The sequence below is a fragment of the Monodelphis domestica genome, chromosome 7, assembly GCF_027887165.1.
Source record: "Monodelphis domestica isolate mMonDom1 chromosome 7, mMonDom1.pri, whole genome shotgun sequence".
Taxonomy (NCBI): Eukaryota; Metazoa; Chordata; class Mammalia; order Didelphimorphia; family Didelphidae; genus Monodelphis; species Monodelphis domestica.
In genome coordinates, this window is record NC_077233.1 from 102,591,594 (window position 1) to 102,605,171 (window position 13,578).

A 13,578-nucleotide genomic window follows, 5' to 3' on the forward strand; every position below is an offset into this window, starting at 1 on the left:
ACCTATAGTTTCTCCTCACTACTTGTAAGACTCATTTAAGAAAACATTGAATTTCCATGTAATTCCTTTTTTAATAAATTTTATTTAGTCAATTTAGAACATTTTTCCTTGGTTACAAGAATCATATTCATTCTCTCCCTCCCCTCCACCCACTCCTTCCCATAACTGACATGCAATTCCACTGGGGATTACATATGTCCTTAATCAGAAACTATTATGTTTTCTTAAAGGGCAAAACAAACAAACAAAAATTGAACAATTAATAAAAGAGCTCCTTTACTCTGAAACTTTATTCTCCTTCTTCCCAAAACACCCTCTCAGATCTGATAGATGTATTATTGAATTAATGAACTATTACTTTTAATATTGCATAAAAATTTTGGGAGGGAAGAAGGATGATGCCAAACTGCTTTTTATATCCAAATAAGTACTTAATACCTGACCAGAAAAATAAGTTTTTTGATGGTTGCACTGGAATGACCATTTAGAGTCTATATCCCCAATCATATCCCTCTCGACCCATGTCATCAAGCAGTTGTTTTTCTTTGGTGTTTCTACTCTCACAGTTTTTCCTCTGAATGTGGATAGTGTTCTTTCTCATAGATCTCTCCCAGTTGTTCAGGATCACTGCATTGCCACTAATGGAGAAGTCCATTATATCCGATTGTACCACAGTGTATCAGTCTCTGTGTACTATGTTCTCCTGGTTCTGCTCCTTTCACTCTGCACCAATTCCTTGAGGTCATTCCAGTTCACATGGAATTCCTCCAGTTTATTATTCCTTTGAGCACAATAGTATTCCATCACCAGCATATACCACAATTTGTTCAGCCATTCCCCAATTGAAGGGCATCCCCTCATTTTCCAAATTTTTGCCACCACAAACAGTGAAGTTATGAATATTCTTGTACAAATCTTTTTCTTTATTATCTCTTTAGGGTACAAAGCCAGCAGTGCTATGGCTGGATCAAAGGGCAGATAGTCTTTTATTACCCTTTGGGCATAGTTCCAAATTGCCCCCCCAGAATGGTTGGATCAATTCACAACTCCACCAGCAATGAATTAATGTCCCAACTTTGCCACATCCCCTCCAGCATTAATTACTTTCTTTTGCTGTCATGTTATCCAATCTGCTAGGTGTGAGGTAATACCTCAGAGTTGTTTTGATTTGCATCTCTCTGATTATGAGATTTAGAACACATTTTCATGTGCTTACTAATAGTTTTGATTTCTTTATCTGAAAATTGTTTATTCATGTCCCTTGTTCATTTATCAATTAAGAAATGGCTTAATTTTTTGTACAATTGATTTAGCTCTTTATAAATTTGAGTAATTAGACCTCTGTCAGAGGTTTTTGTTATGAAGATTGTTTCCCAATTTGTTGCTTCCCTTCTAATTTTGGTAGCATTGGTTTTGTTTGGTGGTAGAGGCATGGAGAAGGAGAGAAGACTTATAAGCCAAGATGCAAGAACCAAGGCTGGGGACCTGGCTGTCAATCAAGAAGAAGGTTCCAAATGGAATGTTCCCAGGAGTTGGCAATTGAGGCTGGCTGAGGACCCTTGTAGGGTTGTCTTGGTTTGGGGGGTATCTGACCAAGGGAGAAATCTCTACTCTATCTGAGATTTGACTGACCAACAGTTGGAGGAAAAGCCAAGCTGAAGGAGAAACTTTTCTTGGTGGCTTTGTGAAGAAGAAAGATTATAACTGTTGTCCTCCATCTCTGTCTCTCTGTCACAGTTTGTGAAAATACTGATTATTTCCATAACCCTCCTAAAGTCTCCTTATAGTTTAGGGAAACCCTCATCCCTCTTACCTCATTTTCCCATCCTGTTATCAAAATAAACCCCTTACCTGAGATAGAAAAGAATATCTTTATAGTTCACTCAAGGGGGAGGGAAGAAGCCAAAGGCTTCAAGAAGAACTGGGAGGCAAGGGAGGCAGGGAGGAGAGGTAAAGGAGGGAAGGAGAGAGGGTAGGAGGAAATTAGGAGAAATATTGATCCACTAGTCATCAGTAGAGATCCACAGGCAAATCCCAAAGCCTTCCCCAGTATCTATCTAGAGCAATTCCCTGTGGCAGCATTCCCCTGTACCAGCAGTGTCTCTCATCTCTCCACCATTGCAAATAGGCAAGTGTGTCCCCATACTTAGTAACAGCTCTCTCCAGTCTGTCAGAGTACCACTGCAGCAACAAGTAATAGTGTCACACAGATTAACATTTCTATTTCAATAAGAAATAGTTACACAGATTACCTATTTCTATTTCAGTTTGTACAAAACCTTTTTAATTTGATGTAATCAAATTTTGTTTTATATTTTGTTATATTTCTAAGTGTTCTTGGTTTTAAATCTTGCCTTTCCCAAAGATCTGACATGTATGGTATTCTGTGTTCACCTAATTTACTTATAGTTTCCTTCTTTATATTCAAGTCATTCACTCATTCTGAGTTTATCTTGGTGTAGGGTGTGAGATGTTGATGCAAACCTAATCTCTCCCATACTGTCTTCCAATTTTCCCAGCAGTTTTTATCAAATAGTGGATTTTTGTCCCCAACGCTGGGATCTTTGGGCTTATCATAGACTGTCTTGCTGAGGTAACTTACCCCAAAATTATTCCACTGATCCTCCTTTTTGTCTCTTAGCCAGTACCATATTGTTTTGATGACCACTGCTTTATAGTATAGCTTGATATCTGGTACTACAAGGCCACCTTTCTATACATTTTTTTTTTCATGATTTCCATGGATATCATTGATCTTTTGTTCATCCAAATGAACTTTGTTATAGTTTTTTTCTAATTCAGTAAAAAAGGTTTTTTGGTAATTCAGTGGGTATGGCACTAAATAAGTAAATTAGTTTGGGTAGGAATGTCATTTTTATTATGTTAGCTCATCCTATCCATGAGCAATTGATGCTTTTCCAATTATTTAGATCTAGTTTTAATTGTGTGGAGATTGTTTTGTTGTGTTCATATAGTTGTGTTCATATAGTTCCTGTGTTTGTTTTGGCAGATAAATTCCCAAGTATTTTATATTGTCTAGGGTGATTTTAAATGGAATTTCTCTTTCTAATTCTTTCTGCTGAGATGTGTTGGAAATATATAGAAATGCTGACGACTTATGCAGGTTTATTTTGTATCCTGCAACTTTGCTAATGTTATTTTGACTAGATTTTTAGTTGATTCTCTAGAGTTGTTTAAATAGACCATCATATCATATGAAAAGAGTGATAGCTTGGTCCTTTTATTGCCTATTTTAATACCTTCAATTTCTTTTTCTTTTCTAATTGCTACTGTTAGTGTTTTTGGTACAATGTTAAAGAATAGAGGTGATAATGGACATCTTTGTTTCACTCCTAATCTTATTGGGAAGACTTCTATCTAGTTTATCCCCATTGCAGATGATGTTTGCTGATGGTTTTAGAGAGATACTATTTATTATTTTTAGGAAAGGCCCTTCTATTCCTATATTTTCAATAAGAATGAGTGTTGTATTTTGTCAAAGACTTTTTCTGCATCTATTGAGATAACCATGTGATTTGTGTTGGTTTGCTTGTTAATATGGTCTAATATGTGGATGGTTTTCCTAATATTGAACCATCCTTGCATTCCTGGCATAAATCCTACCTGGTCATACTGAAGAACTAGTGATCACTTGCTAGAGTCTTTTTGCTAGCATTTTATTTAAGATTTTTTCATCTATGTTCATTAAGAAGATTGGTCTGTAGTTTTCTTTCTCTGTTTTTGACCTGTGTGGCTTTGTAATCAATACCGTATTTGTGTCACAAAAGGAATTTGGTAGAATTCCTTCTTTGCTTGTTAAATAGTTTGTATAATATTGAGATCAGTTGTTCTTTAAATGTTTGATAGAATTAATTTGTGAATCCATATTGTCCGGGGGATTTTTTCTTAAGGAGTTCTTTGATGACTTGTACAGTTTCTTTTTCTAATATGAGTTGTTTAGGTATTTTATTTCTTCCTCTGTTAGTCTAGGCAATTTATATTTTTGCAAATATTCATCCATATCACCCAGATTTCCGATAATTTTTTGTAATGATTGCCTTAATTTCCTCTTCATTAGAGGTGAGGTCTCCCTTTTAATCTTGGATTCTGTCAATTTGGTTTTCTTCTTTCCTTTTTTTAAATTAGATTGACCAGTGCTTTCAAGACATTATTTTCTGTTTCCAGATGACTTACCTTGCTTTTTAAGTTCTTTTCCCAGTTGTCTTCAGCTTCTCTTAATTGTGTTTTGAATTGTATTTTGAGTTCTTACAAAGTCTGTGTCCATTTTGCTGGAGTTTCTGTGTTTTTTCTTTGTGTTCCTCGATCTTCCTCTGTTACATTTACTCTTTGTTCATTGCCTGGATAGAAACTGTCGATTGTAATTTCTTTTTCTTTTTCTGTTGTTCCTCATATTTGCCCTCTTTCCCCCTCCATGTAGTTGCCTGTAGTCTTGCTTCTCTCATTATGTGCTGGATCTCTGGGTTTGGGCTTTTCTGTCAACCTTCACCCTTGGAGCTTAGCAAGGCTCTCAGAGCAGTCTTTGGGGGGGGGTGTTGGAGTTTGAGCTTCCCTGCCCTCTGAAGACTTGATAATACTAAGCCCAACAGTCTTGAACTGGCAGAGTTGGATGTGCCCTGAGGCCAAAACCTCAGGAAGGGGTGTGGTAATATGGAGTGTCTCAGCTGAGACTAGACTGCCTTCTCTGTGTTTCTTTTCCAGCTGCTTCCCCACTGTCCTTGTTCATAGCCCTTAGCCTGGAACAGCTTTTCCTGTAAGGTATTCCCTCCAGGGTTGCACCCCTGCCTGCCCAAAGATTCCAGCCACTGCTAGAGGCTAAGTACTGTAGTTGGGGGAGGGGTCCTGAGACCTTCCTTCTTCCTGCCCCTTAAAACTGAGTGTTCTCAAATTCAGGATTTTGAGAGCATACCTTTTCAGTTGAGTTCAGCAGGAGGGTTCCTTGGCTCTGTCCTTTTGTTAGGTTTGGTTTTCAGTCCCCTAGGAGCATTTGATTTTTAATCAGTAAGGAAAGGTTTTCAGAGGTCTGAACTTTTGCTGCCTCTATGATGCCATCTTGGCTCTGACTCCTTTTGTTTTTTTTTTAAATTACTATTTTATTTTTAATTCAATTACTTGAAAAAATTTAAACCTTCATTTTCTTTGTTTGAACTAAATTCTCACTTTCCTTCCCTTCTCTCTCCCTCTTCCTGAGACAGCAAGCAATCTGATATAGGTTTTATAGTTAAAATAGTATGACATCTTTCCATATTAGTCCTTTTATAAAAAAGAACTAGACCAAATGAAAGAAAAGTGAATAAATGAAGTGAAATATAGTATATCTTGATCTTCATTCTGACTCCATCAGTTCTTTCACTGCAAGCAAATGGCATTTTTTCTCCATGACGCCTTGAGAATTTTCTAAGATCACTGTATTTCTTAGAATGGATAAGTCATTCATTAATTATCTCATATTATTGCTATATTGTATGATGTTTCCTTGTTCTCCTTACTTCACTTTGATTCCGTTCATGTAGGTCTTTCCTTGTCTTTCTTAAATCATTCTTCACATCATTTCTCATATTGCAGAAGTATTTTATTACAATCATATACCATAGTTTGTTCATCTATTCCCAAATTGATGGCCATTCCTTTAGTTTCCAGTTCTTTGAAACCACATAAAAGATACATAAATAATTTTTGTACTTTTTCATGTATCTGTTTCTGTATTTCTTAGACAGTACTAGATTATTTTGACAATTACAGCTTTTTAATAGTTTGATAATTTGTTTCTCCTCCAATTTCCTCTTATAAAATTGAACTTTTGAATATTTTATTTTTGCTTTTTGTCCTGTAGGGTATTTCACATTTTTTGTAACTTTTAAAAATCTCTTTGGGATACAGACTTAGTAGTGTTATTACTTGGTCAAAAGATAAGCAAAATTTTATAGCTCTTTGGGCATAGTTCCAAATCACTATCCAAAATGACTGGGATCAGTTTATAACTCCACCAGCAGCCCACAAACATCTCAAATTTGCCACATCTTCTTCAGCATTTATTATTTTTCTTTTTTGTTATATTAGCCAATCTGATAGTTGTGCAGTAGTACCTCAGGTTAATTTTAATTTACCTATCTATTAAGAGCAATTTGGAGCCTTTTCCCATGTGATTATATATAGCCCTGATTTCTTCATCTAAAAATATCATATTCATATTATTTTACCATTTATCAATTAGAAAATAATTTATATTCTTATAAATGTAATTCTATTCTCTAAATATTTGAGAAATAAGGCCTTTATTTGAGATAATAGTAAAAATTTCCCCAGTTTTTTTTCTTTTTCTTCTAATCTTGGTTGCATTGGTTTTATTTGTACAAAACCTTTTAGTTTAACATAATCAAAGTTATACATTTTACACCCTATAATGTTTTCTCTCTCCTTTGGCCATAAATTCTTCCCTAATCCATAGGTTTGACAGGTAAACTATTTTATGTTCCTCTAAATTGCTAATGGCAGTATCTTTTATGTCTAAATCATGTATCAATTTTACCTTATCATGATATAGAGTATGAGATGTTGGTCTATATCCTGTCTCTTCCATGACTTTTCCCAGTTTCCCAACTTTAATCCCTAGTGATTTTTTCTTCCACAACTTTAGACCTTTGGGTTTATCAAGCACTAAATGACTATGGTCATTTACTATTATGTACTGTTTGGCTAATCTACTCCACTCATTTTTATCTGAAGTTCTTAATTTATTGGTTTTTAGCTGCATAAACACATTTTGAACTATTCTTTCTTCTTTTGTTGATCAAATAATTTAGAGAAATATAATTTCCTCAAAGTAATTGTTTGACTGCATTCCCACAATCTTTGAAATGTTTTCTTATTCGTGCCTTTATTTATAATTAGTGAAATGTCTTGTTTGTGATTGGTTCTTTGATTGAGTAATTTTAAATGATTAAATTGTTTGCTTTCTGGATAATTCTTAATTCTTGATTTAATGGCAACCTTATTAAATACAATTTTTGTTGTTTTCTGTGTAGTAAGTGATATTTTCAACATTACTACGCTTATGCTTTTGCTTTTGAGGATTTTATATCTATGGTTAATTTTTGTAAAAATGATAAATGCATATCTATGTTCCTTTCTATTCTCATTCAATATGTATTTCATACTTAACTTTTCTAAAATGGTATCTGAATCTTTAAGTCTTCATTTTTTTGTTTTATTTGTCTAGTTTTGTAAAAATTACAAATTTTTCCCTTTGTTTTCTGTTTTTTTCCTTTAACTTGTTTAGTTTTTTTCTTTAAGTATTTAGATGTTGTGAGCTCTAGAATTTCATGTTACATGTTCTAAGATCCCTTTTGGCTCTGACTTTATATGTTACTAAAAAATATAAAAACATAAATGAATTTAACCACTTTTCTTTAATTTGGGTTTTGAAATTTAGTTTTATTTTCAGACACCTAGCAGCTAGGAAAGTATTATGTTATTAATATGCCAAAACAATTATTAGGTGTTTACTATGTGCTAGACACTGTGCTAAGCCCTGGCAATAGAAGTACAAATAAGAATATAGTCCCTGTTCTCAAAAATTGCATTATAATAAGAAAACAGAACGTATAAAAGGAAGCAGGAACATAAGAGGAGGGGGAAAGATGACAACTTGGAGGAGGAGGATGGTTGGTGATAGAGAAGCTTAGAAAGTAATGAGTAGAATCTGGAAATGGATCAAGAGTGAGTGTGACTGGCTTAGATCCTTCTTTAAAATGGAGCTTCTAAGAGGAATTGACCAATAGGAGAATGAAGCCACAGGGACAGAGTAATCATCCAGGGCAAAAAGACTAATGGTAGCATGGTAGAGAAAGATTGTTGGGGATTGTCAGCAGTTGATCTTGGAAAACAAAGGAGCATATTTAATATTTTCTCTTTGTTTAATGAAAAAAGATATTAGCTCTTGTGGCACATATTCTTTAATAATTCTATCCAATCTACAGTGGTGTGTTTAAGATTGTAATAATAAATATGTAGTATTAAAATAAAACTACTATTTTAAAAGGAGTAAAAGAATCTGAAGAGAAAACCACAGCACAGAACATAGACATTAGTATCACAAACAGATTGATATTATGGAAGGATAACAATTGTTTCAAGTTGTTTTATGTGCTGATTTTTCCCTTCCTCCTATTCCCTTCTAACCCTCCTATTGGTTGACTTACCAAATCAACTCCAAAAAACTCTCCCATGTTTAATGGTCTGACTGGAAAACAGATTTTATTAGTTCAGCATAGTTTAAGCATTCTCATGCATCATTAATATAATACATTGCATGAAAACGGCTTTCCCGGGAGTGGAGCTCTTTGGGTGCACACAGAAAACAGCATTAAATAATGGACTATCAGACAGGTAGATAAGCAGTCATTCCAAATGTAAACGGTAGTGTCCATGCAGTGATGATGATGATTCTGGTGAAGTGTGTAATTAGAAATGCCTATTTTTAATATTGCTTATAAAAATCACAAAGTGCAAATTGCTTGTTGAACTTGAATTATTTTTAGGTAGGTTTGAACAAACTTGATACATGCTACATTAATGGAAGAAGTTTATTTCTGAAATAGAGTTGCAAGATTATGTCTAACTCAAATTTTTTTTTTCTAAAAGATTTAGGTAAAATCTAAAATGCGGCTGAATCAGGTACAAAGAAACATGCATTTAGAAGTGCCCACTTTGTTCTAGGAACTGAGATTTTTTGTTTTGTTTTTATTTTTGTTTTTGTTCAGTTTGGTATTGTGATTCTGTAATAGAAGCAACTCCTAGAGAAAACTCCTTCTACCAATTTAGATCCCTAAATGTTCTTTGTTCTGCAACCCAGATTTTTGACTCATATCCAGTGTTCTGATCTGTGAATTTGTCCTTTTATATTACCTAGATTAGATGATTTTTGAGGGCAGGGACTGAATCATTTATCATTATTTTTACCTTTAGTGAAACCAGAGTACTTGAAAATTTGCATTTTGGAATTCAACTTGTGATTTCAATTTCATCAGTGGAAGGAGTAGGTGGTACAGTAAATAGAATGTCAAGTCTGGCATCAAGAAGAACTTAGTTCCAATCCATCATTAGACACTTACTAGATGTGTGACCCTGGTCAAATTACTGGATCTCTGCCTCAGTTTCTTCATCTGTAAAATAATTGCATATAAGTCCCCAGATTTGTTCTGAGGATCAAATGAGATAGTAATTGCAAAATACTTAGCACTAGCACACAAAAAACACCATATACATGTTAGGTTGTTGTTGTTATTATGATTACTCTAATAGATCATTTCGTTGTAATAGATAATCTTAAAGAGTTGCCAGGGGACACTCAGAGATGAAGTGACTTTCCTATGGCCATATAGCTAAGAGATCAGACTTCAACTTCCCACCCCTTGGCCAGCTTTCAATCCCTAATCACACTGCTTCTTAGGGGCTTGTAAAATAAGTACTTAATGAATAAATCTTTCTTTTTTAAAGTTTACTTATTTAATTAATTAATTAAGAATATTTTTCCATGGTTACATGATTCATATGCTTTCCTTCCCCTCCTCCTACCACCTTCCTATAGCCAATGAGCAATTCCACTGGATTTTACATGTGTCATTGATCAAGACCTATTTCTATATAATTAATATTTACACTAGGGCTTGATGGGCAAACTTTTGAGCTTGGTGTGTCACAAATTCGCCAAAAAACTAAACATAAATTGGGTGGTGTGTCAGTTTGAGAAAAAAAAATACTTCTTGGCAAGTGGTCCCATACTTCTCTGTATGTGGCCACATGTGATAGAAAATGACACATGTGTCATAGGTATGGAAAGGAAACAAGAACAAGTTCTGAACTTTCTGTCACTGTGTTAGAACAAACAACAGTGGGAATATTCATAGAGAAGAAATTGTCAAGACTGACAGTTGGTGGGGGAAGGGACAACTGGGAGTGGCAGTTGGTCTTGTGACTAGAGCACTTCCTACCTGGCATGGGAGGTGAGAGGGGCTTGCTTTTTTGTTCTGAGTCTCTGGATTCAGGTGCCTCTACTTGCTTCAGCAGGAAGAGATAGGCCCAATCAGCTCTGAAGATCAGAACTGTTCTTGTTGCTTGCTGTCTACTGCTAAGATTTTGGAATTGACAAAGCTAGCACAGATATAGTGTAGACAGGAATGGGAGAAACCCTCCACAAGCCTGTGAGGCCTGGCCTCAGCTCCAAAGCTGATAAAGACTCCAACCTTATTTAGGGCCATCCCTTTTTCCTTTTCCCTGATACCTCTCCAATCTGAACTGGTAATTAAAATATATCTTATTAGAATATCACAGTCAGATAAGTGGACTATCTTTTCTGGGGCATAGAGGGAGCTGAACCTCAGTTCAGTCATCAAACTACAAACAGTCCTTAATGGACCCCTGCTGAGTGACCAAAGTTGGGGGAAAGGCTTGTCCCTCAGGAGGGTCCACATTTACCCTACTCTGGGACAATTTTGGCAGAAATCCAGTGAGAAGACATTCCCGCAGGCTATCTTAAGTGTCTCATTTCTTGGACACCCTATTTGGTCAAAAATAGCCTTTCTACAGGGGGCATCTCTCTCCTTTACCTTGCTGGAAGCCATATTCCCTCTCACCCTTCAATTCCTCCATTTCCTGCCACAAACCTTCCTTATCCCCTGTTTTTTTCAATCCCCCATCTTTCTCGATGAATATTACATAGGTTCGCCATCAGGGTACTAGGGTGATCATTTAGAGTCTACACCCCCAATCATATCCCCATCGAGCCATGTGATCAAGCAGTTATTTTTCTAATGAATAAATATTTCTAAACTATTTAAATCTAGTGTTTGTTCCTTAGGTCCTAAATACTTATTTCTTCATTTTTTTTCCTATCAATTTTGCCTTTCCTCTTGACATTCATGTTCTCTTATTCTCTTCAGATTTCTTACTTTCTCATGTTTAGTACAATGAAACCTACCCAGAAATGTCATTTTTATGTTTTTATTTCTAAGACATTGAAAAATACCTTGGACAAATGGGACAATAGAGAGAATGTTGGTCTTGGAGTAAGAAAACTTTGCAATCCAATCTCACTTTGGGCACCTACCATAGCTGAGTCACTGAATCTTTCTGTTTCTCAATATCCTTGTATGTAAAATGGGGCTAACAATCCCCTTTATTACCTATTAGCTTAATATGCTGGGTAGAGAGCCAGTCTTGGAGCCAGGAAGACTGGATTTTTGTCCCATCTCTAATACATATGAGCTTTGTATAAGTAACTTAAAATTCTTATCACCATAAAGTTATAAGACTATAAGCTTATATTTTGACTTGGTGGTGTATATTGGCACTAGAAATCTCACTAGAAATGAGAAAGTCCTTCAACCATTGAAGTGATTTCCCCTAATATGTAGATCTAATCATATCACCCCACAAAACCCACACTCGATAAACTCTCGTGGCTTCCTATTCCTTCCAGGATCAAATGCAAAATTCAGTTTGGTTTGAAAGCCCTTCATGATTTCCTCCCCTTCCCACCTTTCCAGTCCTCTAATACTTTACTCCTGATACTTTGATCCAGTGACACTGCCTTCCTGCCTGTTCCCAGAACAAGACCCTCCACTTGGAGGTTGCAGGGTATTTTCTTTGACTGTCTTCCATGCCTTGAAGCTCTACTTCCTCTTTTATGACTACTGGTCTCCCTAGTTTCCTATAAGTCCCAACTAAAATCCAACCTTTTATAGAAAGACATCCTTGACTTCTGAATGCCAGGGCATTCCCTCTGTTAATCATCTCCTATTTATCCTGTATATAGCTCACTTTGTATATATTTATTTAAAGCATGATGTAAGTCACAGATACTAGGCTCTCCCCTTTGGAAAGGAAGCATGTTATGGGGTAATTTTGAGAATCAAATGAGATAATGTAAGTAAAGTGCATTGTAAAGTGTAAAGTATACAATGCTACATAAATCTCAGTTATCATTATTTTATGTATTTAATAATCATTTATGAAAAGCCAGGCTGCTTTCCTTTAACCTTCAGTTCATAAGGCCTTCTGGAGTCCTGATTCTCTCATAAATCTTGACCCTTTTCATAGTCACAACTCTGGCGCACTTCATAACCCAGGTACCAATTTCCTACATTCCCTGCTCTGTATCTACCAATAGTACAGAGTTCTAGGACTATTAGTGAGACTATGTTATGCTGTTATTACTATTTCACTCCTGAAAGTTTCTGTCAAACTCTTCTTCAGGCCTTGACTTCCTATTCCTTGAACACTCCTAGAGTGTATATTCCTTTATCCTGTTAGATTCATAGTCCCTGTTCCTAACATTTTTTGTCTCTGGCTTGCTTGCTTCTTCCTTCAACATGACCCAAATTCAGCTTGTACATCCATAGCTTCAATTTGAAAATACCATGTTCTTTTTATTTAAGTAATGTGTTAAGGTCATTTGTTGTGGTATGTTCTTTGTTCCTATAATATGCTGCCTAGCACCTAAATGTGGTTGAATCCCACTATAAGATGTTATGCATCAATACATTACATCTGGTATTTCTGTTTGATATCTCAAAATAAAGATATGCTTTTATCAGTGGACCAGGAAAGATATTTTTTTAAAATACTGGCTGGTGTTTTTAATTGATAATTTTTGAGATATGGATACTTGTGAGTTATGTTCACAAAGTAGAGAGTAGCCAAATTTGTGGCAAGAAAATGATATGGAGTAATGGAATGGGAGAAATTACAGCACTTATACACTTAAAGGAATATTTGCTCTAGTGGTTTCATGATTTTATGTTCCCTAACTGTCATGTAACTTCTGATCAAACAGGATGAAAACTGGCTGCAGAATAGCTTAAAAGCCATCTTTTTAGACTCAGAATCCCCGTAAACTATTAATAAAATTAGGGCAATGACATAGTTCAGGTTCTATGATTTTATCAGAAAATTGCCAATGTACAAACTTTTTCCACTAATGCACATTAGCAAGTCCACTGTAATTTATATGGATTCAAATTTTATGTCTTAATGCTAAGCAGACATGGGACACATTTCTGTGATTCCTGCTTCTAGGAAAACTGAGGATGGGAGATGTCCTGAGCTTGGCTATTCTGAACTAGAGCAGACTATAAGTAGATTAAGTGTCAGCAGTAATTTTGACATTAATATGATGAACCCCTGGGGTTTGGGAAGGGGCAATAAAGTCAGATTGCCCAAAAAGGGGCAAGCCAATACAGGTTAGAAACAGAGCAGGGCAAAGTTCCCATCTTAATCCAAATGGAACCAGGCTCATGAGCAGTTCCCATATTTCCTGCCTTGGAGAGATTGAGAGTACCAACAATAAACAGATAGACAGGGAGACAGGGAGACAGACAGACAGACAGACAGATAGATAGATAGATAGATAGATAGATAGATAGATAGATAGATAGATAGATAGATAAATGGATGGATGGATGGATGGATGAACAGACATATAGATAGACAGACAGGTAGATAGATAGATAGATAGATAGATAGATAGATAGATAGATAGATAGATAGATAGATAGATAG